Source organism: Thalassophryne amazonica, chromosome 14, assembly GCF_902500255.1.
Source record: "Thalassophryne amazonica chromosome 14, fThaAma1.1, whole genome shotgun sequence".
Classification (NCBI taxonomy): domain Eukaryota; kingdom Metazoa; phylum Chordata; class Actinopteri; order Batrachoidiformes; family Batrachoididae; genus Thalassophryne; species Thalassophryne amazonica.
The window spans coordinates 18,340,705-18,367,277 of NC_047116.1; the positions used below are offsets into that span (position 1 = coordinate 18,340,705).

General features: G+C 42.4%; 1 protein-coding gene across 1 annotated transcript in view; it reads right to left on the minus strand.

The window, feature by feature from the left end:
* The window catches only part of st6gal2a (ST6 beta-galactosamide alpha-2,6-sialyltranferase 2a), a 129,201-nt gene extending 103,203 nt beyond the window's left edge, over nt 1–25,998 (minus strand). Inside the window, exon 1 of the mRNA XM_034186739.1 lies at nt 25,813–25,998. The gene's annotated coding sequence lies outside the window, so the exon portion shown is untranslated. The remainder of the gene's footprint in view (nt 1–25,812) is intronic.
* Between the last annotated feature and the right edge of the window lie 575 nt (nt 25,999–26,573).

Consider the following 26,573-nt stretch of genomic DNA (forward strand, 5'->3'; position numbering starts at 1 on the left):
CCGCACCGTCCGTAAGATTGTGCCATTGATTTCATTCCGGGCGTTGAGTTTCCGTCCAGCAGGCTGTACAATCTCTCACGACCTGAGCGCGAATCAATGGAGACCTACATCCGGGACTCATTAGCTGCCGGGCTGATCCGGAATTCCACCTCCCCGATGGGTGCAGGTTTCTTTTTTGTGGGCAAGAAAGACGGCGGACTCCGTCCATGCATTGATTACAGGGGGCTGAATGAGATTACGGTTCGCAATCAATACCCGTTGCCCCTGTTAGATTCAGTGTTCACGCCCCTGCATGGAGCCAAAATCTTCACCAAGTTGGATCTTAGAAAAGCATACCACCTGGTTCGGATCCGGAAGGGAGACGAGTGGAAGACGGCATTTAACACCCCGTTAGGTCATTTTGAGTACCTGGTCATGCCGTTCGGCCTCACTAACGCCCCCGCGACGTTCCAAGCTTTGGTTAATGACGTCTTGCTGGACTTCCTGCACCGATTCGTCTTCGTATACCTGGACGATATACTCATCTTTTCTCCGGATCCTGAGACTCATGTCCAGCATGTACATCAGGTCCTGCGGTGGTTGTTGGAGAACCGGCTGTTTGTGAAGGGCGAGAAGTGTGAGTTTCACCGCACCTCTTTGTCCTTCCTGGGGTTTATCATCTCCTCCAACTCCGTCGCCCCTGATCTGGCTAAGGTTGCGGCGGTGAGAGATTGGCCCCAACCAACAAGCCGTAGGAAGCTGCAACAGTTCCACGGCTTTGCAAATTTCTACAGGAGGTTCATTAAGGGCTACAGTCAGGTAGTTAGCTACCTGACAGCCCTGACCTCCACTAAAGTTCCCTTCACCTGGTCGGATCGGTGCGAAGCCGCGTTTAGGGAGTTGAAACGACGGTTCTCGACTGCACCAGTTCTGGTGCAGCCCGACCCTGGCCGGCAGTTTGTGGTTGAAGTGGACGCCTCTGACTCAGGGATAGAAGCCGTGCTATCCCAGAGCGGAGAGACCGATAAGGTTCTTCACCCGTGTGCCTACTTTTCTCGCAGGTTGACCCCGGCTGAACGGAACTATGATGTCGGCAACCGAGAACTCCTTGTGGTGAAAGAGGCTCTTGAGGAGTGGAGACACCTGTTGGAGGGAGCGTCTGTGCTGTTCACGGTTTTCACTGACCATCGGAACCTGGAGTATATCAGGACTGCCAAGCGGCTGAACCCCAGGCAAGCCCGCTGGTCACTGTTCTTCGGGCATTTTGACTTCCGGATCACCTATCGCCCCGGGACCAAGAACCAAAGATCAGATGCCTTGTCCCGGGTACACGAAGACGAAGTCAAAACTGAGCTGTCGGATCCACCAGAGTTCATCATTCCGGAGTCCACTATCATGGCCACCCTCACCTGGGACGTGGAGAAGACCGTCCGGGAGGCCCTGGCACGGAACCCGGACCCCGGAACTGGACCAAAAAATCGTCTGTACGTCCCACCAGAGGCCAGAGCTGTAGTCTTGGATTTCTGTCACGGATCCAAGCTCTCCTGTCATCCAGGGGTGCAAAGGACCGTGGCAGTTGTCCGGCAGCGCTTCTGGTGGGCGTCTATGGAAGCCGATGTCCGGGAGTATATCCAAGCCTGCACCACCTGTGCCAGGGGCAAGGCAGACCATAAGAGGACCCAAGGACTTCTCCAGCCGCTCCCGGTGCCTCATCGCCCCTGGTCCCATATCTGCCTGGATTTTGTCACGGGCCTCCCGCCGTCCCAGGGCATGACTACCATCCTGACGACAGTGGACCGGTTCTCCAAGGCGGCCCACTTCGTGGCCCTCCCGAAGCTCCCGACGGCCCAGGAGACTGCTGACCTCCTGGTCCACCACGTCGTTCGTCTGCATGGGATACCAGCTGACATAGTCTCGGATCGTGGTCCACAGTTTTCCTCTCAAGTCTGGAGGAGTTTCTGCAGGGAACTGGGGGCCACTGTGAGCCTCTCGTCCGGGTACCACCCACAGACGAACGGACAGGCAGAACGGGCCAACCAAGAGTTGGAACAGACCCTCTGCTGTGTGACATCAGCACACCCAACGTCCTGGAGTAACCATCTGGCCTGGATCGAGTATGCACACAACAGTCAGGTGTCTTCTGCCACCGGCCTCTCCCCATTTGAGGTGTGTCTGGGGTACCAGCCCCCGTTGTTTCCCGTGGTGGAGGGAGAGGTTGGTGTGCCCTCGGCCCAGGCCCACCTGCGGAGGTGCCGTCGGGTGTGGCGCACCACCCGTTCTGCCTTATTGAAGGCCCGGACGAGGGCTAAGACCCATGCAGACCGCCGGCGGTCCCCGGCCCCTGCATACCAGCCCGGGCAGGAGGTGTGGTTATCTACTAAGAACATTCTCCTGCAGGTGGACTCACCCAAACTTATGGACAGATTCATTGGACCCTTCAAGATCATCAAAATCCTCAGTCCTGCTGCAGTGAAGCTCCAACTCCCGGCTTCACTGCGGTTCCACCCTGTTTTTCATGTCTCCCGGATTAAACCACACCTCACCTCACCCCTCTGTGCTCCCGTTCCGGCACCGCCTCCTGCCCGGATCATCGACGGGGAGCCGGCTTGGACAGTGCGCCGGCTCTTGGACGTCCATTGAATGGGCCGGGGGTTCCAGTATTTGGTGGACTGGGAGGGGTATGGACCAAAAGAACGCTCCTGGGTAAAGAGGAGCTTCATCCTGGACCTGGCCCTCCTGGCCGATTTCTACCGCCGTCACCTGGACAAGCCTGGTCGGGCGCAGGAGGCGCCCATTGAGGGGGAGGTCCTGTTCTGTGGGCCGCCAGAAAAGGAGGTACTGCTGGCCCACCACCAGAGGGCGCCCTGCCTAAAGTGCGGGCTTCAGGCACGAGAGGGCGCTGCCGCCACGGACACAGCCGGGGGTGACAGCTGTCACTCATTATCTCATGACAGCTGTCATCCATGTACACTTCATCATTCCACTTCATAAAAACCGGACGTCATCTCCACCTCGTTGCCGAGATATCATCTACCTGTGAAGGTAATATTCCCAGCCTTAACTGTGTCTTAGTCTGAACTCTTTTTGCAGCCGCTTTCCTGTGGTGTTCCCTATCTGAGAGATTGGCGTTTGGTGTGATCAGCGACGGCTTCGCTTCACACCCCAACAAGATAAGTGGTTAGACAGGAGCTGCACGAGTGTGTGTTAGAGGTGGATGTGGAATTCCCACCATTGTTTTTACTGGGTGTGCACGCACCCACATATGACTGTTTTGTCCTCGCCAGCAGTACCAGATCCGACACTCGGAGACGGTGGCCACCTGGGGACTCGTAAGTTAGCGGCTCCAGTATTCTCCAGGTTCAGTGGCGGAGGAAATTGTGTGGTTCCGGTTCTTCTCAGGATAGACGTCTTCTATCCTCAAGCCTGCCCACACGTCACCTTTGTGGATTGACTGTTTGCTCAAATTCTGTAATCCTCTGTTTTTGTTGTGCTCTTTCACAACAGTAAAGTGTTCATATTCGACTCTTTCATTGTCCGATCATTTGCGCCCCCTGTTGTGGGTCCGTGTCACTACACTTTCCCAACAATAAGCCTGTACTGTCAAATTCAGCAGCTGCAGGATTCACTCTTCATATAATCCGCATGGCCCCACGTTGTTTGTGGACAGTTTAGACGCATAAACAAAAACAAAACAGAACACACCGGTCTACATGAGCATGCACTGGCTGCAGAGCCTCACGCCTCCTACCACAATCTCTGTTGAAATTGACAGTCCATCATCAGGTCCAGACGGGGGACTGGAACCTGTAGGCTTTGTGGTCCATAAGGAAACCTACCCAGTATAAAAAAGCTAGTATTAGTATACGTTAAGTTCCATTAAAACAGCAGCTAGGCTGAAGGACAGAAGCTAGCTCCCAGAAAATTCACATACAATGAAAATATGGTAGATGCTTTACTTTGCAGAAACCTTTTCAACCCATGACAAAAACATTGTAGGCCAAATCAGTGGCACAAAAGTATAGTATAAAGACAACCAACTAACTAACTAAGACAACCATGCAACTACTGGGAGTATGCCACTTACCAATTCCAGTCATTTTAAAACTACACTATCCAACAGCCAACGGGACTCAAGCTCAAGAGACATCGGCAAAATTTTATTTTAAATTATTTTTTAAAAAGCTGTTTCATTTTATATTTTAACAATAAATGAATGGATCATTAAAAATGTCCACGAATCAAAGTGAAAAGACATTTGCACAAGTAGAAGCTCTCCACTTATTGTGCTCAAATTCATATTTTAGAAATGACTCTGTCCTGATAACAACATTAAAGGCAATTACATATTTTGTCAAAATTACAAGTTGAAATAAGCATTAAAAAAAATTAATCAAGAGGTTTATGTCACAGAAATCCTACTTTACAATCACTGCAGTCATTGTTAAATTATTTCCTGTTGCATTTATAATAAACATTTGTATTTATTTACGGTGTCTGTTTTTCTGGTTGAAATGAGATATAAATAATCTACCAGACTTAAAAAAAAATGTACAAATTTCCATGTTATTTTCTATAAAAATAAATGTCCGAGGTTCCTTATGTTAAACAAGAAATTATCTAATCTGAAATAACAGGTGGTTTTAATTTACAGATGAAAGGTTTCTAAAGAACCATTTATTGATTTATTTAGCTATTTTAATTACAAGTGTTTTAAACTTTTTTAACAGTAATCAGAAATTCTGAGGTAACAAACAACAACAAAAAAACATTTCCAAGGATTTTTCTTCATAAAACTGCTCCATAAATGAGCAGTCCTGTGACACGTTTGTTTTGTACAGATCAGTGGTTTATTTCTACATCGATCCATTTTGTACAGATCAGTGGTTTCTGTTTCTGTCACTATTCTTCCGCGTTTTGGCCCGACGCGTCGTTCCTATTAGACAACGCAAAGGTACGTCACGGCTCAGAAAGTTGGATTGGCTTGAACTTTGTCTACATCAGCCTGCCGACAAGCGGCAATGCGCGCTCCCGTCAGCATCTAAAAAGCAACGCGTCTCATTGAAAATAATGCTTTTTAGACCGTTTTTTTGACGTGCCTGACGTATTCACTGTGAAAGGCCCATTAGCTTAGTGAACAAATAAAAAACTAACTGTTGTAGGCTAGCCCACTTACCAGAAATGCAGACAGTGCCAGGTTTATCTCCTCCACTCAGGGTGCAAACTTCATCAATTGGCCCTGAAGCAGCAGGTGGACGTTTTGGGAAAAAAAAAAATCTAAAACCGAGGCCTGTTTTGTTTTCATTTTTTCGGGTAATAATCACCATCGATACTTCCAACTTCCAGCATTCTTCTTGTTTGTGTGCGGCTTTCGCGCTGATTAGCTGGTAGCCCCGCCCCATCTCTCTATGAGCCAATTAAAACTCTTATCTAGCAGAGCGAGCGGGGGTGGGACATACGGTGCACTCTGCAGTGACGGACGCCTGATGGCTTTCTTTTAAAGGGAGAAAATAAAATTACAGTCAATAAACGCTTATTTTATTTACACTGTCACGTTTCCGGGGGCAATTTGAAGTGGGTAGATGGAAATTCTCGGTCATTTTAGGTGAGTAGACGGCGTCTACCTGCATTCCACGTAGACTACACCACTGGTGCACAGCATCACCGGACTACACATCACAATTTGGACTTTAGCAGCAGTGGAACACCAAAATGTAAGTCCCTTTTCTTTGTTTATAAATTAATAAAATATCAAATGACGAGGATCTATTTTAGCCATTATATAAAACAAATAATGAATGTTTTTACATTCTTTCAATGGAATGAATATTTAATTTGGTGAAAGCTGGAACATAACTCGTTGAATGGTATGTTCCAGCTTTCACCTCATAAAATATTCGTACCACTGAACTCAGACATTCATTATTTGTATACTGCGTCACTCTGGAGAAAGCTGTGACACTCAGGATCAGCTGAGGTCTGGGAGCACATGCTGGTGCTACGCATTGCTGCATCCACCACAATACGAAACCACCCTGGGTCCTGGGTGGCAGACAACTGGTACATCCCCCACTCAGTGAATCAAAGAACCAACAAGGCAGCAGATCGAAGCACTGCTTCATTGGTTCACGCTTCAAAGTGGAGTCACGCTGCAGAAGTGGTTGAGTCTAGAGCCGCTGCAGGGTCTGTAATCAACGTAGAGAAATGATCATTTTCCCGACAAACACCCTCAAAACAACGCCCGCTCTGAAAGACCGATAAGGGAATCGTTAAGCAAAACGACTATTGATATCGGTAGATCGAAACATTTCTTAACGATATCGGAAAAGAACCGGTTCTCGATATCCAACCCTCATAAATACAGAGTTAATACAGTTAAGCAATGACACAACATCAACATGCACAATGTTGTTCTGTCAGAGAGAGTGAATCATCCATCAAACAGCCGTTCTTCATAAATAGCATTCAGAGAAATCCGGTAAGAAACGTGCCACTGAATTTTTCTACAGGCAGCTGCTCGCAACAAATCGTTGCACTCTAATTTTGCTGTGATCCGTCGTCTCACTGGGACCAAACATTCGCCTGAATAATGTAAATGGACAGTTCACATTAGGATGAATTCTGTGAGCCGTTCTGTAGATAACGGGTTTGACATCAAAGTGCTCTGTGATATTCTGCACTTTCTTTGGTCTAATAAGTCGTATCTACGCGTTGCTTCGGTTTGTGTGAAGGTGGGAAATCTCACGCCTCACTGTTATTTTTGTTCAACTCCCACAGATTTCTTTGTTCTCACAGTCCATGTTTATGATAAACATGTTGACCATCTGACTGAGAACGTCTTTCCAATACACTCTGAAACATAATTTATGTATCGCCTTCTTTTCCCAGCATCTTCTGGTCTGATGCTAATGAGAGCAGTCGATCCTGGACTAAGTGGGATAATAGCGTTAGTGGGTCATCACTGGCTGCAATTATGCATGAGCCACCGTCTCTTCTCACCACCGTTTGATGGCTAAGGGAAAAAAAAAGAAAAACACTGGGTAAAAGTAATTTTCAGCATTGCTTGGTTTGTACTGAAAGACTATCAGCAAATACAGAGAAAATGCGTTACCCACCAGCCACTGCTTTCATTTTCCATGCTTGGCTTCTCCCAGCAGGCTGCTGCTGCCTATTCACGTGCACCAGCATGGAAATACATTACAATAATCAGTAAATGCTGTCGGGGAATGATTACACTGAAAAATTAATATGCAGACGTCTCAGTGCTTCGCATCAATATGCTGAGGAAAAACATGCTCTCTGGTGACTGTCTGGAAAAATCAACTGCCTCTATTGGGACAACGGTGAGAAATCCCCGTCTGCACAGGAAAATGTAAGTAACTGGCCATCGGATACTGGAAGCAATGAGATCTGGGAGCAAACTGATCAGTTTGTGGGAAACAAATGGAGAAAGGGGAAAAAAGTGTGGTTGGGAAATAATGGCACTTTTCCATGATGGCAAGGAAAAATAACACCCCATTCAGACTGGGGTTAGCAATCCAGCTCAGGATGGATTCAATCCAGATGGATTTCTAGCCGGACAGCCGTTTTATATACAGACCCATTTTTCAAATCCAGCTCATCCCACACACACGTCCAAACTCAATCCAGCTCAAGCCAAAAGGGATGTGTCTGGGTGAGAGTGCGGCTGTGTGCGAGTATGGTTCCGGGCGTGGGAGCGGTGGTGTGCCGATCCAGGTGTGGCAGCGCGGGTGTGCGAGAAACATAGAATGGAATGTACCCAGAGGATTTTCTTGGTGGGAAAGTGCAGCAGGAAAAGAAGGTGGTTTGCTGCATTTGCCGATATAGCCGCGCTAAGTGCCTCCACAGCGGAAAGGACGATGTGAGAGCACGGATGTAGTGAGGAACCTTGATGTTATGATGCCAGAGCTAGCAGGATTCCAGCCATATTTGCATTCAGACATTGCCAAATCTGATTTGCACCTTTCACATTCAGGAAAAGAAAAACAACAAACCACACACAACAATGGAAAAAAAACGACCCAGCTCAATATGGAATGCTGTCTTAAACCAGATTATCCAGCCAAGTGGTTTATGCGTTTTGTTTCAATGCAGAATGTTCCCAGTTCAAACCCCGCCCCTGCCACTTTTCTCCATGTAATGTGGAGTTGCGTCAGGAAAGGTGTCCGGCGTAAAACCTGTGCCAAATCAACATGCAGATCCACCTTAGATCTGCTGTAGCGACCCCTAGTGAAAACAAGGGAGCAGCTGAAGGGACTTTTTCTCTGAAGGGGACCTTAGTCAGACTGTGCAGCAGCTCTATAAACCTGCAGATGCAGACACAAGAGCATATCTGATGGAGGCCAGCAGTTGTCGCTGTGCATGTGGTAGTCAATAGGCCTCACTCCCCCCACAGCCAAAGGATACTCTGGCCACTCAGGCCAGAGCCCGAGTTTTAGCCGACTGGTCAGCGTGTCCACCTCCCGTGCCGGAGATAGCGAGTTTGCGTCCTGATGGGAGCGAGTGGGAGGAGTCAACACAACAACACAGAAGCAGAGAGAGTACAAGCTGCTACACATACACTATTTGTCCTGATAAACAGTCCCCTGAAGAGAGACAGACGTGTGAGCGTATGTGCAAAGGTAATTAACTTACTGGGCAAAAAGCAATAATGCAGATGTTCTGTGAGACAGAACTCCCTGCTGGGCTTTACATTCACGCAGGCAGAGCACTAAAGTCCTGTTTGCATCAGTTTCCATTCATGCATTACAACCAGCAGCTCATACGTCACGCGGCTCAGCTACGAACTCAACAGCAGCATCCAGCTGAAAATAAGCCATTGCACTGACTTTGTTTTTTAGGGGGGGGATAAATCTTTGAATGTTGAAATCAAAATGAAAGTGTTGAAGCTCCTAGGATAGCATCCAGGACCCACAGCCACAAGACTGGAAGCACCTGGATTCTGATGACCTGGATTTTTGTTCTCCTCAGTATCATATACCAGTATGTTTGTCTACAATCTTCACAACTCCATAGGGTGGTCTTGAATTTTCTTAATCTTATAGCCTGAGCTCCTGGAAATTTAAACGTCACTCTTGAGGCAAAGGAGAAGCCCAGCTGAACCCAACACAGAGGGTAACTGGAGACCTCGGAAAGAAACGACCTCAGTAACAGCAGCTCCAATACGATCTCGGAGTCAGTACATTCTGGAACCGCTACAAAGCACAGCGTGTTTTCTGCAGCAGACTTTAAGACCGGTTGAAGAATACATGCCATTCAGTACTACAAATGAAAAAAAAAAGATTTTTCACCATTTATCATACGTTTTGTGTTGGTTCCAAGATCGCTGGTCCCGTGGTCGTGTGGTTCCGAAGTCTCTAGAAACCAGAGTAGTGTTTGCAGGTCAAATCTGGAGTTGGTCCCCTGGTGCCAGACTGTGGCTTCCCACCCTAACTAACCCTCTGACTGTAATGGTTGGACTGTCTTCAAATTTTGTGCTCGTTAAACACAGATGACTGATTTTCCTTTCAGGGCTGATCCAGTACTGGGGGGGGGGGATTCACAAATGTGTGTCACTGAAAAAAAGAGCAAATCCAAGGAAGTGGTGACCTAGAGGTTAGAAAAGCAGGTGTGTCAGCCAAGAGTCATAGGTTTAATTCCCAAATTAGATGAGACATGAATGTCCAGGACAAGCCGTTTGGACAACACTACAAGGGTCGTCCATTATATCAGAATGGGACAAGCAGAAATTTGAAGCTCCAAGTGAACAAATTCTATATTTTCCTGACTTGCAGCTCAACAAAGCATCTGTACATCTCATGATGAGCTCTCAGGACAATGCAGCTTCATGTTCAGCATTCTTTATTAGCCTTTGAGGGGCTAAAAACACACAACAACAACAACAAATGGTTGCATATTTATGAAACTGCTGGTGACGTGCAATTGTTGCATCTCTCCGGAGGTGGCAGCCCAGTCTCATGCTTATTTATTTTGTGCTCCCGTCATGGATTGAGTCACATTTTTGTGACATTGTATTTTTTTATTTTACCATTTCTCATCCTACCCCTTCCCCTAACCCCTCTAGGGTTTACAAAGAGTGGTCCAGAAGACAGAAGATATCCAGTGAACGGCAGTTGTGTGGATGAAAATGCCTTGTTGATGGATGAATGGGTGACTGTGTGATGCTATGATGTCAATATGGACCAACATCTCTGAAAAATGTTTCCAGCACCTTGTTGATTGATTGATTGATTGATTGATTGATTGATTGATTGATAAGAAATTAACAACACTACCAACACATAAGTGTCATATAAGTGTCAAACAGTTTCCAAATATTTACCTGGTACAATAAATATAAAATTCACCGCAATGTCATTCATTACAGGTTAAACACCAACACCTTGTTGAATCAATGCCATAAAGAATTAAGGCAGTTCTGAAGGAAAAAGGGGGTCTGCCCCAGCACTAGTAAGGTGTACCTAATAAAGTATGTATGTGTGTATATATATACGAGGGCTGTCCATAAAGTATAGGTCCTTTTTATTTTTTTCAAAAACTATATGGATTTCATTCATATGTTTTTACGTCAGACATGCTTGAACCCTCGTGCGCATGCGAGAGTTTTTCCACGCCTGTTGGTGACGTCATTCGCCTGTGAGCACTCCTTGTGGGAGGAGTCGTCCAGCCCCTCGTCGGAATTCCTTTGTCTGAGAAGTTGCTGAGAGACTGGCGCGTTGTTTGATCAAATTTTTTTCTAAACCTGTGAGACACATCGAAGTGGACATGGTTCGAAAAATTAAGCTGGTTTTCAGTGAAAATTTTAACAGCTGATGAGCGATTTTGAGGTGATACTGTCGCTTTAAGGACTTCCCACGGTGCGAGACGTCGCTCAGCGCTCTCAGGCGGCGTCATCAGCCTGTTTCAAGCTGAAACCTCCACATTTCAGGCTCTATTGATCCAGGACGTCGTGAGAGAACAGAGAAGTCGGTTTCAGCATTTTATCCGGATATTCCACTGTTAAAGGAGATTTTTTTAATTAAAGACGTGCGGACGGGTCCGCGTGTCGGGACGCAGCCGGCGCGGTGCGGCGGCACAGGAAAAACACCTCCGTGTTGATAACCATTTGTAAAATCCAGGCGACTTTTGATGGCTTTCAGTGGAGTGAGTATCTGAGAAATTGTTTAACAGCTGGACATGTTCCAACTTGTCCTTAAGGCTTCCAACAGAGGTGTTTTTCCTGTGGCAGAGCGTCGCGGCGCCTGCGAGCCGACGCGCGGACCCGTCCGCACGTCTTTCATTAAAAAATCTCCTTTAACAGTGGAATATCCGGATAAAATGCTGAAACCGACTTCTTCTGAAACTTCTCTGTTCTCCCACGACGTCCTGGATCAATAGAGCCTGAAATGTGGAGGTTTTCAGCTTGAAACAGGCTGATGACGCCGCCTGAGAGTGCTGCGCGACGTCTCGCACCGTGGGAAGTCCTTAAAGCGACAGAATCACCTCAAAATCTCTCATCAGCCGTTAAAATTTTCACTGAAAACCAGCTTAATTTTTCGAACCATGTCCACTTCGATGTGTCTCACAGGTTTAGAAAAAATTTTGATCAAACAAAGCACCAGTCTCTCAGCAACTTCTCAGACAAAGGAATTCCGACGAGGGGCTGGACGACTCCTCCCACAAGGAGTGCTCACAGGTGAATGACGTCACCGACAGGCGTGGAAAAACTCACGCATGCGCACGAGGGTTCAAGCATGTCTGACGTAAAAACATATGAATGAAATCCATATAGTCTTTGAAAAAAATAAAAAGGACCTATACTTTATGGACAGACCTTGTATGTATATATATATATATATATATATATATATATATATATATATATATATATATATGTATATATATATACATACATACATGAAGTAGTGTTCAGAATAATAGTAGTGCTATGTGACTAAAAAGATTAATCCAGGTTTTGAGTATATTTCTTATTGTTACATGGGAAACAAGGTACCAATAGATTCAGTAGATTCTCACAAATCCAACAAGACCAAGCATTCATGATATGCACACTCTTAAGGCTATGAAATTGGACTATTAGTAAAAAAAAATAGTAGAAAAGGGGGTGTTCACAATAATAGTAGTGTGGCATTCAGTCAGTGAGTTCGTCAATTCTGTGGAACAAACAGGTGTGAATCAGGTGTCCCCTATTTAAGGATGAAGGCAGCACCTGTTGAACATGCTTTTCTCTTTTAAAGCCTGAGGAAAATGGGACGTTCAAGACATTGTTCAGAAGAACAGCGTAGTATGATTAAAAAGTTGATTGGAGAGGGGAAACTTATACGCAGGTGCAAAAAATTATAGGCTGTTCATCTACAATGATCTCCAATGCTTTAAGCCCCTTTCACACCGGGGTTGCTCCCGGTTGCTCCCAGTTGCACCGTGTGTCATTATGACGCCGCCGCGTGGAAGCAACTCAGTGCTGAGACGATGCAGCTCGGCACCACAATGGCGCGAGGGGCGCAAAGGAGGAAGCAAGTTGGGCGCTGAAAAATTAAACCTGTTTAATTTTTTTGGCGTCCTGTGCTCGATGCAGAAAGGAAGTGGTTCCAGCGCAAGTCGGGGCAAAGGAGGAAAGATAAACTATAACAGAACTCAGAGCGCAGCCCTGCAGCTCAGCACAACAACAAGTAGAAGACAAGTCACAGTGCACGGTCTGTCTGCAGCCAAACTCTGCACTCTGACTTCTCTGTGCAGAGAACCTGCAGGCTGCATCCTCACCTCCTCTCTGCCCCCTGCTGCGCGCACCTGAAGCAGAAGTTCCTGTGTCGTCATGACGCCACAGGGAGCAACTGGGAGCAGCCACGGTGTGAAAGGGGCTTTAAAATGGACAAAAAAAACAGATGCGTGGAAGAAAACGGAAAACAACTAACAAAATGGATAGAAGAATAACCAGAATGGCAAAGGCTCACCCATTGATCAGCTCCAGGATGATCATAGACAGTCTGGAGTTATCTGTAAGTGCTGTGACAGAAGATGCCTGTGTGAAGCTAATTTATTTGCAAGAATCCCCCGCAAAGTCCCTCTGTTAAATAAAAGACGTGCAGAAGAGGTTATAATTTGCCAAAGAACACATCAACTGGCCTAAAGAGAAATGGAGGAATATTTTGTGGACTGATGAGAGGAAAATTGTTATTTTTGGGTCCAAGGGCCACAGACAGTTTGTGAGACGACCCCAAACTCTGAATTCAAGCCACAGTTCAGTGAAGACAGTGAAGCATGGTGGTGCAAGCATCATGATATGGGCATGTTTCTCCTACTATGGTGTTGGGTCTATATATCGCATACCAGGTATCATGGATGAGTTTGGATATGTCAAAATACTGCCCTTGAAATGGGTGTTTCAACAAGACAATGACCCCAAGCACACTAGTAAACAAGCAAAATCTTGGTTCCAAACCAACAAAATTAATGCCTCACAGATGTGAAGAAATCATGAAAAACTATTATACAACTAAATACTAGTTTAGTTATTCACAGGATTGCTAAAAAAGCAGTTTGAACATAATAGTTTTGAGTTTGTAGCATCAACAGCAGATGCTACTATTATTGTGAACACCCCCTTTTCTACTTTTTTTTTACTAATAGCCCAATTTCATAGCCTTAAGAGTGTGCATATCATGAATGCTTGGTCTTGTTGGATTTGTGAGAATCTACTGGTACCTTGTTTCCCATGTAACAATAAGAAATATACTCAAAACCTGGATTAATCTTTTTAGTCACATAGCACTACTATTATTCTGAACACTACTGTACACACACACACACACACACACACACACCTACATACATACATACATGCTTTGCATTTACATTTCATCAGAACCCTTATGAATTTTTTCCCCACATATTTATGCTGTATTTCTGGCTTTTCTGTCAGAGTACTATAATTTCAAATCCATCCTTGGAGTTACACTGACTGGACGTAAACCTTTCAGGATGGGGCGTACTGCCAACAAAGTAAAGCCCACAGAGACATTCTGTGATTTATGACTGCATAAATAATTAAAACTGAATTATAAAAAGTGGTCGGCTACTTTTTGAAAGCTCCCTCAACTGCATTAGTGAACTTTCTTCATGCTAATGTATTTTAAATATGATTACCATAAATTTTCTACTTAGAAAATAAATCACAGTAAGTAACATGTGGGAGCAAGTAAAGACAAAGGACTTACCTTTACCTTCATAAAATGAGACTTGCTAAATGTAAGGCCTTGCATAAGAACGCTGTCGACTGAATTCAGGTTGTGCCCTCATCACAACCTCTCCCGAGCTTAAAATGCTCTAATTTAAATAAGAACACAGCGCACATCAGTATTCAGCGGCTGTGTTGACACACAAACACAATGACACCTTTCTAAACCAATGTCACCAAGCAGAAAGCTTTTGTGTTTTCCATCCTGTGCTGCTTCAAAAGAAAACCACTTTGATTCTAGCAGACGACAGTTTTCCTATTAAATCAGTTTCAATCGACTTTTACCGTCCACCGCGACTCCTGAAGGTGACCGGTGTCTGGGATGCGTGATCGGTCTGTTCAGTCGGACAAACCTGCACTTTCTCCACGGAAACATCGGGAAAGCTGAGACTGTGTCAAATTTTTACAACATGACACTCGTAAAGGTTTCAGCTTTTATCTTATTTTAGCAAAATATCTCACAATGATGTGAGCAAATTTCTCTTTATTCATATTTTTTCCGAAGGAAGCTAGACTCTCTGGTGATGGTAGCAGAGAAGAGAACACTGGACAAACTGCTGCACATTATGGACGATGCCAGTCACCTTCTGCTCACCGTCACCAGCAACCAGAGGAGCCTCTTCAGCTACAGACGGCTCCTTCCCAAGTGCAGGACCAACAGACTGAAAAACTCCTTTGTCCCTCAGACCATCAGACTGTACAACTCCTCACTCAGGGGGAGGAGGAGTAACAGGAAGACTGGGGGACAGGAAGGGGAGGAGCCAGTAAACCAGTAGTGAGCAGTATTTCTGGTATTTATATTTGTATTTACATTTTGCAAATTGTTTTATACTTCTACTTTTGACACTATGTGTGCTTCTTACCCTGTCTGCTGCTATACAATGCTGCTGCCTAAGGGAGTTGTCCCAAGGGATTAATAAAGTTCTACCTAATCTAATGCTTACTACTGACTTCAATGGAGTTTTTTTATATACTCTGGTGAAACAGCACCCCCACCCTGCACTTTGATGAAACTGCACCCTTATACTATTGAATGGAGATCAATCCTCGTCAAAAAAAATAAAAAAGGAAAAATTTAGAAGTTAAGCAAAGTTAGAAGAACACTCATCAAGGCTGAACAATTGTCGAATTCTGCACAGGAGGGTGTTATTCCATATTTATAGCACAAATTCCAACAATACAGCAACTTCATTAGCATAATCACGGCCAAGACGTTGATATTATTTGAAATGGGCTGTATTTCTTTAACACGTTTCCATCCATTGCAGACGCTCAAAGTGATTGACCATCATGCCTTGCATTCACACACACACACACACACACACCAATGTCAGGTTGCTGCCATGCACCCGCACAACGGGAGCAATTTAGGAATTACGGATGTTGCCGTAGGGGCCTTAGTCATTTTCATGTCTGATAAGAATTCGAAGGTTCTTCAGATCAGAGCTCACTTCTTTAATCATCCATATTTTAATTCTGTTTTAAAATGCTGATGTATATCTGGAGCAACATAAAATTTCACTTGTTGAACGTCAGAAGATATGAATGGGGGGGCAAAAATAAAAAGAATAACACCAGTGTATCAGTCTTAGTTTTTAGATATACTGGTATTTTTTTAATTGGGGGGAGTGCAGACTTCAGTCATGACCAAATGGCAAAAAAAGACAGAAATCATCCCACATCCTCATTTGCTTTGACAATTATTCCCTAATCAAAGTTCTCTACCAAATTTTCTGAAACGACACACATCTTTCCGAGAGATCTTTAAAATAACCAAAATGACAGACAAAATGTAGCTGATTCCATAACATGACTGACACAGACACAAACAAGCAACAAATAAAATACCAAGAACCTACATCCAAAGTCCAGCACCAAAATTCAACCATTTTTCTGTCTCGATAAGACGGTTTATTTTACAAATTTTAGCCGAAATCAGCACTTTAAAAAAAAAAGCTCGATGCATCTTCCAACCCAAATGGATTTTAAGTGAGGGAAAGAGACTGAAGAAGTGTCTGCATCAGTTCCATTCATGCAAAATCCTTTCAGCACGGTTGTGTGGACTTGTGACCGTGTTTGAGTATTAGAATGCACCCACTGCACTGTAAAATCTAATATGATGTTCAACTCAAAAACTCCTTGCCAACAAGGAATTTCTGTCACAACAGAAGAACAAATTATTTTTTTCACTTAGAATTTTAAGGCAGCCCTGTCACTTGTATTTTTTTTAAGAGTTGAACAACATCGATTTTGCAATTTCCTTCTCCGATGTCGTAGATTTCTGTGCAGAAATGGTCTGTCTCACTGACAACCACACCTGCTCCTAATCCATCACCAACCCAGCATCCACCAGGTGGCAGACTCGTAGATGTAACATAAAAAGCTGCTCTTTGGATTAATGTGACGCATTGAAGTTCACCAGATTTGAATAAGCTTGTCCTCACAATGTAACATTTATTGTTTTTCAGCGAGTGTGTCAATGACAGAGACAAACACACTGAAACTCCACATCTGCTCACCTACTTAAAAGAGCAGTACGTTTCTGGGTTGTATGTAGAACAACCGAGAGTGAAGATGGTTTGTATCTATGACCTCATTGAACTTTCTGAACCGCTTTTTGTGCTTCTTCAGGAAATTCTACCAGTAACTGTACAGTTAACAGCCCATACTGAGAAAACTTTGTGGGTGCAATTTTGTTTCCAAGTAGAGACAAGTGAAGCACAAACTGCTAACATCTTTATATCTGTTTGACAGACAACACCAGAACATTCCAGAAAATTTATAGCTCTGACTTAGCGATTGATGCACGATTCGGAAAGCAACATTTGTGGGAGAAACACCAAAGCAGCTTCTTGTAACCTTTGATGCGACAGCATATAAACTGTTTTGTTTTGTCCAATAAAGACGTATAACAGCGAAGCAATCGAATACTACTAGAGAGCACTGTTGAGGTTTTTTTTTTTTTTTTACTTCAATTTGTTCATATTTGTGCCAATTTACATCAGTGGACACTAAAAACAGCAACAGTTTTGTTTATGCTTTTCACACATATTTAATTCCACACTAAAACAGTGATACTGGTGGGCACTGACAATGAAAGGCATCAGAAACCTGAGGCATACCCTGCATGCTCTATACACCAAAATATAAATGTACAAGTAAATATACATATGTCTCTAATGGTGTTTTTGATTATGTATGACATCATTATGAAGCCATTCACACTGATCTGTCACACATTTGCTGATCAATATATACTTTAGATCATCCTTCTAGGCTTCTTGGCTGTTGATGAATAAAAAAAAAGGGTTTTCAGACATTGTTTTTTGCCACCTTTGCCCAAACTACTACAAAACCTAATCACTTTGAGATATTGATCAAAGTAATATTCCCACCAAGTCTGAAGGAAATCCATCCTGCCACTTTCGAGTTATTTTGTACAAAGAGACATGCCAGAGAAAACAATACTTTGCTATCGCCACTTCACCGATGAACAGGGTAATCAGGTAAGAAACAGGTAAAACAGGGTAAACAGGTAAGAAAATCATTCCAAGTGGAGAGAATAGATCATTTTCATGATATCACATTTTATCACATTTAATCATGACATTCATGATTAAAACATCACTTTAATAGTTTGTGCTTAACTGAGAATTTTCCCTACAACATTCAGCAGAGTTAGTCAGACCATTGGGATCTTCATGGATTACCGTCTCAACCACAAAGTGATTTAGGAAGCACACAGAGAGGAAGAAATGCTGAGGCTGCTTAGCTGGCTAAAGCTAATGAAAGACCCACAGAAATGACTGCCAAGTCTTCATCACGAAATCTATGCAAATTGTTACATCACTTTTTCCTCGATGAGACAACAGCTCATTGTTTTTTTTTTAGACTGTACCGTGTACTTTACATGCCGTGTTCCACGGCAGTTCTGCCAACTCTTCTGACCACATTTACTTTGCAGCAGGTACATATACCCAACAAGAACATGTTGCACTCTGGATGGTCACAGTGCACTATTAAACCATGTCACTGCAGAAAATTATCCACAAATTTCAAGTTTAGGACATCAAAAAGACGAGTCCACAAGTGACTCTGGTAGCCATCAGACCTAGGCTTTGGAAATGTAAGAACCTGACAACCAAGCTCATTTCAAGAAATATGCAACTTCAACCACTCCTGCTCCTAATTTCTTTCATGCATCTGATAATCTTATTTTCTGCAACAATTTCACACATGTCCAGCAGGTGGCAGTGTTTGGCAGATTGAGCTTTTTTGGATTGATGTGGTGCATCAAAGTAAACCAGTGTCTAATCACTTTATCCTCAAATGTTCATTTAATTTGCTGACTTACAATATGACAGCATTTAATGTTTTTGAGTTATTGTGTTAAACTAGAGGGTACGGTCATAGGTCAAAGTCAGGAAAAACCATGGAAGATTGTAAAAATCCTTATCCTTCAACAATGAACAAATTGTCAAAAACTCATTACTCTGACAAAAACGATCGAATTTCTTTCATAACTGATAGCGTTATGTAGGGTGGTATCCTTTATCGACTAACAAAGTTCGATTCATATATGATTCAGATTACAGGTTTTGTGGCCATTTACATGTAACATTGAAAACCCCATGTAATGTATATTTTACATTCTATCTTGATCAAACATGCCCCAGTCACTCTCATATTTGAAAGTGAGGTGCAGACTGGCACTCACTACCACCTGACAAAGTTTGATCCAGATTGTGGATTTTGTGGACATTTGAATTTAATATTGAAAAACCCAGTTGGTGTACATTTTGCATTATATCTCAATCAAAAGTGCCTCAATCACTCTAGCTTTTCTGTTATGGATTTACCTACACCAGCAAAATTGGATGGAGGTTCTAACTTTATGCCTGTTTGTCAGTGGTGGGCACAGCTAACCAAAAGTTAGCTTCGATAACTGGTAATCAGCTAATTGAAAAGTTATTTTTTTAACGCTAAACAGCCTAAAAACGTATCGGAAGCTACAGTTAACCGATAACTTTAAATTTTGCCTCAAATACGCTTTCAGCTACTAAGAAACAGATTTTGAGTTTAAACACCACCAAAGCTCCTAACAGAACAAATGGTGATCGCAAACCCAAACAGCCAATGAGCCAGCACTTGTCTTTGTGCGCTCTGCCCCCTGCTGTAGGAAAGCATCATTTACCCTTACAGGATACAGTGGTCCTGCGATGAGGCAGAGATCTTGAAATGGTTTTGCTTTAAAAATAAAATTATTCCGGACAGAATAACTACATTAATGTAAACTCTTAAAATGTACAAAGTGATATATAACATATATCTGTTAATTTTAAAATAATGCACTAATTCTGAAGATTTGTACATTAACACACAGATCCCCAAAGGGGATTATGGGTAACTAAGTAAAAACCAACACGTGAATCAATGCAAGTGTTGGTGTTTACAAATAAATGTGCTTTTGAAAAATATGTAATTTTTTTCATTTGTATAAAAAAAGAAAGAAATTTTCAAGATCCCGCTAGACAGCACCTAAGCGCACAACTCTATCCGGTTAGGGAGACAAGGTTTCTTTCAATAACAAGAACTGCCAAAAAACTTTCTCGTGTGTTGGAGTTGTGTGGCGACAGGAATCGCCTTTTGAATGCTTGAATAATGATGTCAGTCGCACAAAGAAATCAAATAAAAGTGAAAACTTGTTCGGTGCAGTGTTATAACAGATCAATCAGTCACTCCGCGATGCGTCATAACATCAAGCCTGGTTCACATGGCAAGATAATTAGGCCGATATTGGACCCGATCTTCCCCTTCCGATAATCTTAAGGACGCCCCGACAATCGTAATGACGCTAAATATAATCTTATCAGATATTCCTGCTGTGTGGTGTGTTAAGAAGGATGTGAGGCACTAAATGTGACATGCAGCCAATCAGAAAGCGAGGTGTCTGACCTGGTAATGTTCGTGTGTGAAATCTGTTTGTGTGTGTTGTTTTTCCGTGTGACTGACACCACACACTGGACAACTAAACCTGTCAGATCTATGATTTGTTTTTATCTCCACGTTTGGAGTCTCTCATGTTTTGGAAACCTACAGATAAATTTAAAATCCTGCGGTCGACAACACTGCGATATAACCGGTTGCCAGTAGATGGCAGTGTTCTATGCATTTTGACCCCAGTTATATCACACGGCCTGAATCACAATTTCGACTTTTGGAAAAGCAACCTAGGCTTCTTCTGGCATTTTTACATAAAACAAACACAATAACCATGTCTATAAACCCAGAGAATATATTCACGAGAGTTTTAGGCACAATATGTAATGTGAAGTTGTGTCAGGAAGGGCATCCGGCGTAAAACCTGTGCCAATTCAACAAGCAGATCCACCTTGGATTTGCTGTGGCGACCCCGAGTGCAAAACAAGGGAGCAGCCAAAGGAACTTACTTTTATACAAAGAGTTTAATGCTGTTGTCTGTGTGGGGCCTGATCAGAGCGTCTCAAATGCATTTCTTCTGTCATGACTGTACCCATAATGCACTGGGCACAGCTGCATGTCCACACTAAAACCTTCAAAATTAGTGCATTACTTTAAAACTAAAACATATATCTGATATTTTCACTTTATAAAACTTCAGACGTGACGTTAATTTAAATAACTTGTCAGAAATTAGTTTGGTAAAAATTCTAACCATAAGTTAAAACTCTATGCCTCTGGATGACTTGGGTGCTATTGCCAGCGTTAACTTATCGGAAGATAATTGGTCCAATGGTGGTTTTCAAAGTTATCTGAAAAACTAATCCGATAATGAAAACATTATCTTCGATAATTAGTGGTTAGCGGATTGTTGGAACTGTGCCCACCACTGCTGTTTATCTATCTTCTAGTTATCAGTCGGAAACCAAGTGCCAAAAAACAATGACAAATTGTGCATAGCAGAGATTTATCTAAAAGTGTTCAGAAACCAAAACAGTTGAAGGAAACAAAACCCTGACAACACCATAAAAAAACTTCCATTCCAGTGCATGAACTAAATATATACTCCAGACATTTGATCACATTTAATTTATTTTATGAAAAGCCACTTCGAACAGGACTTTGACCTTGAAAAAATTTTCTAGGCAAAAATTTGTGCTCTGCTCTAGTTATTAGTGTTTTTTGTTATATATATATTTTTTTGTATTTCACTTTTAAGTGGATGCAGTAGTTCCTCTGAATTCAAGAATATAATGCAACGCCCTCGGCTGCATGAGCATTGTCTTCTTTATAATTTGCAGTTGTTTAATTAATTATTAAGATCCAGTTGTCTTACGCAGAATTTCTATGTGTTTAATAAACCCCCTCTATCAATCATTCAATCAACCAATCATAAATATTTACATTTGAACTGTGTCTACAGGAGAACATGCTTGTGTGCATGAGCTTTTGACAAGCGTGGAAGTTAGCTTTGAGTTAGCATGCACACTGACGTCCATGAAATGTCTTGTAAATCACTCCAGAGGTGTTATTTATCAAGTTACAAAAACAGCATTTTCAGTTTTAGATGTGTTTAATTCTCACTAGCTTTTACATAATATATGAAAAAGAGAATATACTTACACACAAACGAAACTGAGTTTTGCAGCTAGCTACCAGCCTGTAACATCACCATGCTAATGTCCGCAAAATGTCTTGTAAATCACTTCAGAGGTGTTATTAGGTTCCAAAAACAGCATTTCCAGTTTTAGATGCATTTCTCATTAGCTTTTACATCATATATGACAAAGAGGATATACTTACACACAAATGAAATGGAGTTTTGCAGCTAGCTACCAGCCTGTAACATCACCATGCTAACGTCCGCAAAATGTCTTGTAAATCACTTCAGCGGTATTATTTATCAAGTTACAAAAACAGCATTTTCAGTTTTAGATGTGTTTAATTCTCACTAGCTTTTACATAATATATGACAAAGAGGATATACTTACACACAAACGAAATGAGTTTTGCAGCTAGCTACCAGCCTGTGACATCACCATGCTAACGTCCTCAAAAAGGCTTGTAAATCACTTCAGAGGTGTTATTAGGTTCCAAAAACAGCGTTTCCCGTTTTAGAAGTGCTTATTTCTTGCTAGCTTTTACATGACATATGAGAAATATGTTATATAAACACATAAAGCGGTGTTAGAGAGACCAGCCACTTGCATCACGGTGACACTCTACTTTGATTGGCTGTCACTCCCGCCACTCTAAAAAAAACAACAAAAAAAAAACATGGAACACAATGCGACTTTTTTTATCTCTTAATCCTCTGGGGCCGACGTATACTACGGCTGAGACCAAGCTTTACCAAATTATAAATAACTTTTTAATGATATGAGATAGAAACTTGCTTTTTTTGCAGAAAAGTTAACTCCACGGACTTTCGAGCCACCATCCACCATCTTTGTACTCCTCATAGACGCTGTGTGATGACATGCGCAATGTGAGTGTCCAATCGGAATTGGTTCACCGTCACATGGTTTTCCAAAATCCAATCGTAGGGCAGATTTACCTCACGTGATGAACCAAAGATCGTTTTTAGGAGTGATGTGTTACTAGTTGGCCCGTCTGAATAGCCATCTGGCTGTTGGCTCCAATGCGTCCCGTGCCATTACACAGAGCAATCAGTGAAGGTGAGCAGACAGAACGCCTCTTACACAATCTCACATGCTCAAACACAGAGTGTGTGAGTTTCAAAGATTCTCAACTCCTCATTACCTGTGAATGTTATTGAATAAGCCTGTGGCAAGCTCTCTTGCTCCGGTGTAAAGCACTGTTTACCATATCAATGGAGGGAGGGGGGAGGAGCCGCTCCTCAGAGTGTAAGGAGCCAAAGTGGGCCAAAGTGTGAAAGCTGCTTTCAGAGCAGGACAGAACACTCCAAAACACAGTAGAAGTTTGTGATGTGACCTTTGTGTAATAGCAGACAGAAAATGCTTTGAGATGAAGACAAACAAAACGCATAGACCATTTTGTATATATTGTTCAAAATGTGCATTTGTGTTTATTGTTTGAACCTTTTTGTTGTATAGTCTTTCACACAAGAGCCCAAATTACCTTTATAAAGTGTCAAAACAGTTGTTTATTATAGTTTGCTGTGTGTTTTGAATAAATGTGTGTGGAAAATTATTTTCCGCTTTACTTTTTCCTTTCTTATTTCTGATTGTAAACCCTTATTACATTTATAAAACACCACTATAGCATATATATTCTGAAAGTACAGGTTGTCCTGAAAAAAAGAGACATAAAACTTGATTGTTGGATGCAGGGAGAGCTGTTAACAGCAATAATAAAACATTTATACCAGGCGAGTAAACTGTCCAAAAAATGTCCTCAGGCCCCAGAGGGTTAAAATAGGTAAATTTCAGCCATCTTTGAACTTGTCCAAGGTCTGTTTCCCAAGAATGGTCCCTGTGAATTTGAAGATTTTAGCAGTAATATGACTGGAGTTATGCTGCGCACAGACAGACGGTCAGACGGACAGACAGACACAAAGTCTTTGCAATACCCGATGGCCACATTTGATGGCCTGGGGTAATAAATGAACTCATTAATGTGGTGGGCAAACAAAGGCTGTGACAGTGAACAATTAAGAACACACACGTCACTTTTCATAGCTTTTCATGCTCCAATTCTCTTACACAAATGTCATTTTCAGTTCTATATCATCGTTCATTCTGATTTTTATAGCAGACGTTTATGTTGTACTCTGTCATTTTAGTAGGAGGAAGACCATCACTGATGCATTTCCTTTGTCTGACGCATCTTCTTTCTTCTAGTGAAGCTTTTATAATATTACCTTTAGAGTGATCATCTCACTGAATTCCTCATAGCTGTCTAACAGAAGCTCTACTGGGGTGAAAACTGGCCCCTCTCCCTTTGCCATTCCTCCAATCACATGGTTTCCAGAATATCTATATTGACCACGAGTGTGCGCACTCACCTTAAGTCACCGAATACAGCTTATCTAATCAAATTCTCACTTGGGTTTGATGGACACAGCAAACTGTGTTGTAAAATACGAGCAGGATCAACAGGCTCATCCTGGATCAGCCTGTTGATCCTGGATCTCTTTAGCACCACACAAAGAGTCAGGCTATAGTTCATCACAATCACAACAACTTGTGCATTCAGCCATGTCAAGGTGATGTTTCTTTGTATTTATGTGTCTCTGATACTGATGTTTGTAGAGGTCCTTTATGACAGCGGTCTCAAACCTTGAAGAGAAACCACGTGCCCAACAAGCACAATTTCTCCCTGGCCCATGCACCATCTTTTCACAAACATTTCACCAAAATCCATCATTTCTGTTTTGAGATACAATGCCGACAGACAGATAAGCAAGCACAAAAACTCCACCCTCCTTTGGCCCATTATATCCAGGGCCAACAGTTATCCCGTGTAGATAAAAAAAAGTCAAAATCCAATCTGAATTTTGAGCATTTCAACATCAGCTGAATGTTTTTTGAAACAGCAGTTGGAAATTACGATATATATATATATATATATATATATATATATATATATATATATATATATATATATATATATATATATATATATATATTACTTGCAAACATGTTTAAAAAGAAGTTGCTTTGTTGGACATTAATGGCTGCAAAATTATTAAAATTTAAATCTACCTTAAAAAAATATGGGTTTGTAGACAGGGTAAGCAGATATTTAGTGATCACACAGGTCATAAAAATTCAGTAAGGCATGTCTGCTATAATACATTTCAATTCTAAGGTAGAACTCTACTAGCGTATACTAAGGTATATCTAAATATCTAAAAAAGAAGAGTAGAAAAGAAGAGTAGAATGGAGTAGAGTAGAGCCACTAGGTGCCTGGTCTTGAGAACTAGAGATGGTAGGTTGAAAAGCTTTTTTATCCCATGGGAACTCTCCCTACCCACCAAAGCGGCTCAAGAAAATGGACATCATGTCTATAAGTGATATTTACACAATAAGAGTAATAAACAACATATACAAGAAATATAGTTACTACATAATATTATAGGAGTTAGCTTCTAAAACCTAAAAAAAAAAAACTAAAACTACTTGCTCACGGGCCTTATCCAGCCCCCGTGGCGCTGTTTAACACCTATGCGTTCTCGGGTCTTCTGAATATTTTGTGTTGATCAGGTTTTCTGATTTTTTTTTAATCAACAGCTTGTCTTCAGCAGGACTTGATAACAGATCGATGGTTCTTCTCAAGTTGTAGAGCTGCACTGAGGCCTCAGTGAATAAACTCTTCAGCAGGAGAATAGAGATTTTCTTTAAAAGGACTACATGGAGCTGAGAATTTGAGGGGGGGTTTTTTCCAGCTCAGGCTTGAATGAGGGAACCAGCTGATTTCTGGTTAAATCGTGTTGATAATTACAGTGAGGCAGACAGCTTCGCTGCTTTTAATCACACACATTTTCCATCTTTAATCTCCACTGAATTTGATTTGATTCCTCAAACATCGTCTGCACGCTCATCTCGTGCGCGCTCCGCGTCCTGCACAAAGCGCATGGATGTGTGTGGAAATCCTGCAAAAAGCGAACAAAGCCTCACCTAAAAGCCACCGCGGTCCCGGCTGGACGCAGTCCGGCGGTCCATTGTCCTCCTGCTCGGCTTGTTGCACAGACGGTGTGCGGCTTCAGTCAGAACGGATCCACACTGAGCGGAGCGCTGAAGGACGGTGAGCCGCTCACATTGTTGCTCGTCTCTTCTTCTCTCATCCACATCGGAGTCTGAGGGGCGGAGCCACACAGGAGGGAGGGAAGGAAGGAAGGAAGGAAGGAAGGAAGGAAGGAAGGAAGGAAGGAAGGAAGGAAGGAAGGAAGGAAGGAAGGAAGGAAGGAAGGAAGGAAGGAAGGATGGATCAATTCCATTTGGTCTGTCTGTTTGATCAGAACAATTAATAATAACAAAAAAGACAAAGGAAGAAAAGAAGGATTCATTATGTCTATTTTGTGTGTTTGATCAGTCCAATTAATAAAAAAAAGACAAGGAAGGAAGGAAGGAAGGAAGGAAGGATCCATTCCATCTGGTCTGTCTGTTTGATCAGACCAATTAATAATAATAATAAAAGGCAAGGAGAGAAAAGAAGGATTCATTGTGTCTATTTGGTGTGTTTGATTAGTCCAATTAATAATAATAAAAAAAGACAAGGAAGGAAGGAAGGAAGGAAGGAAGGATCCATTCCATTTGTTCTGTCTGTTTGATCAGACCAATTAATAATAATAAAAAAAGGCAAGGGGAGAAAGGAAGGGTTCATTGTGTCTATTTAGTGTGTTTGATCAGTCCAATTACTAAAAAAAGACAAGGAAGGA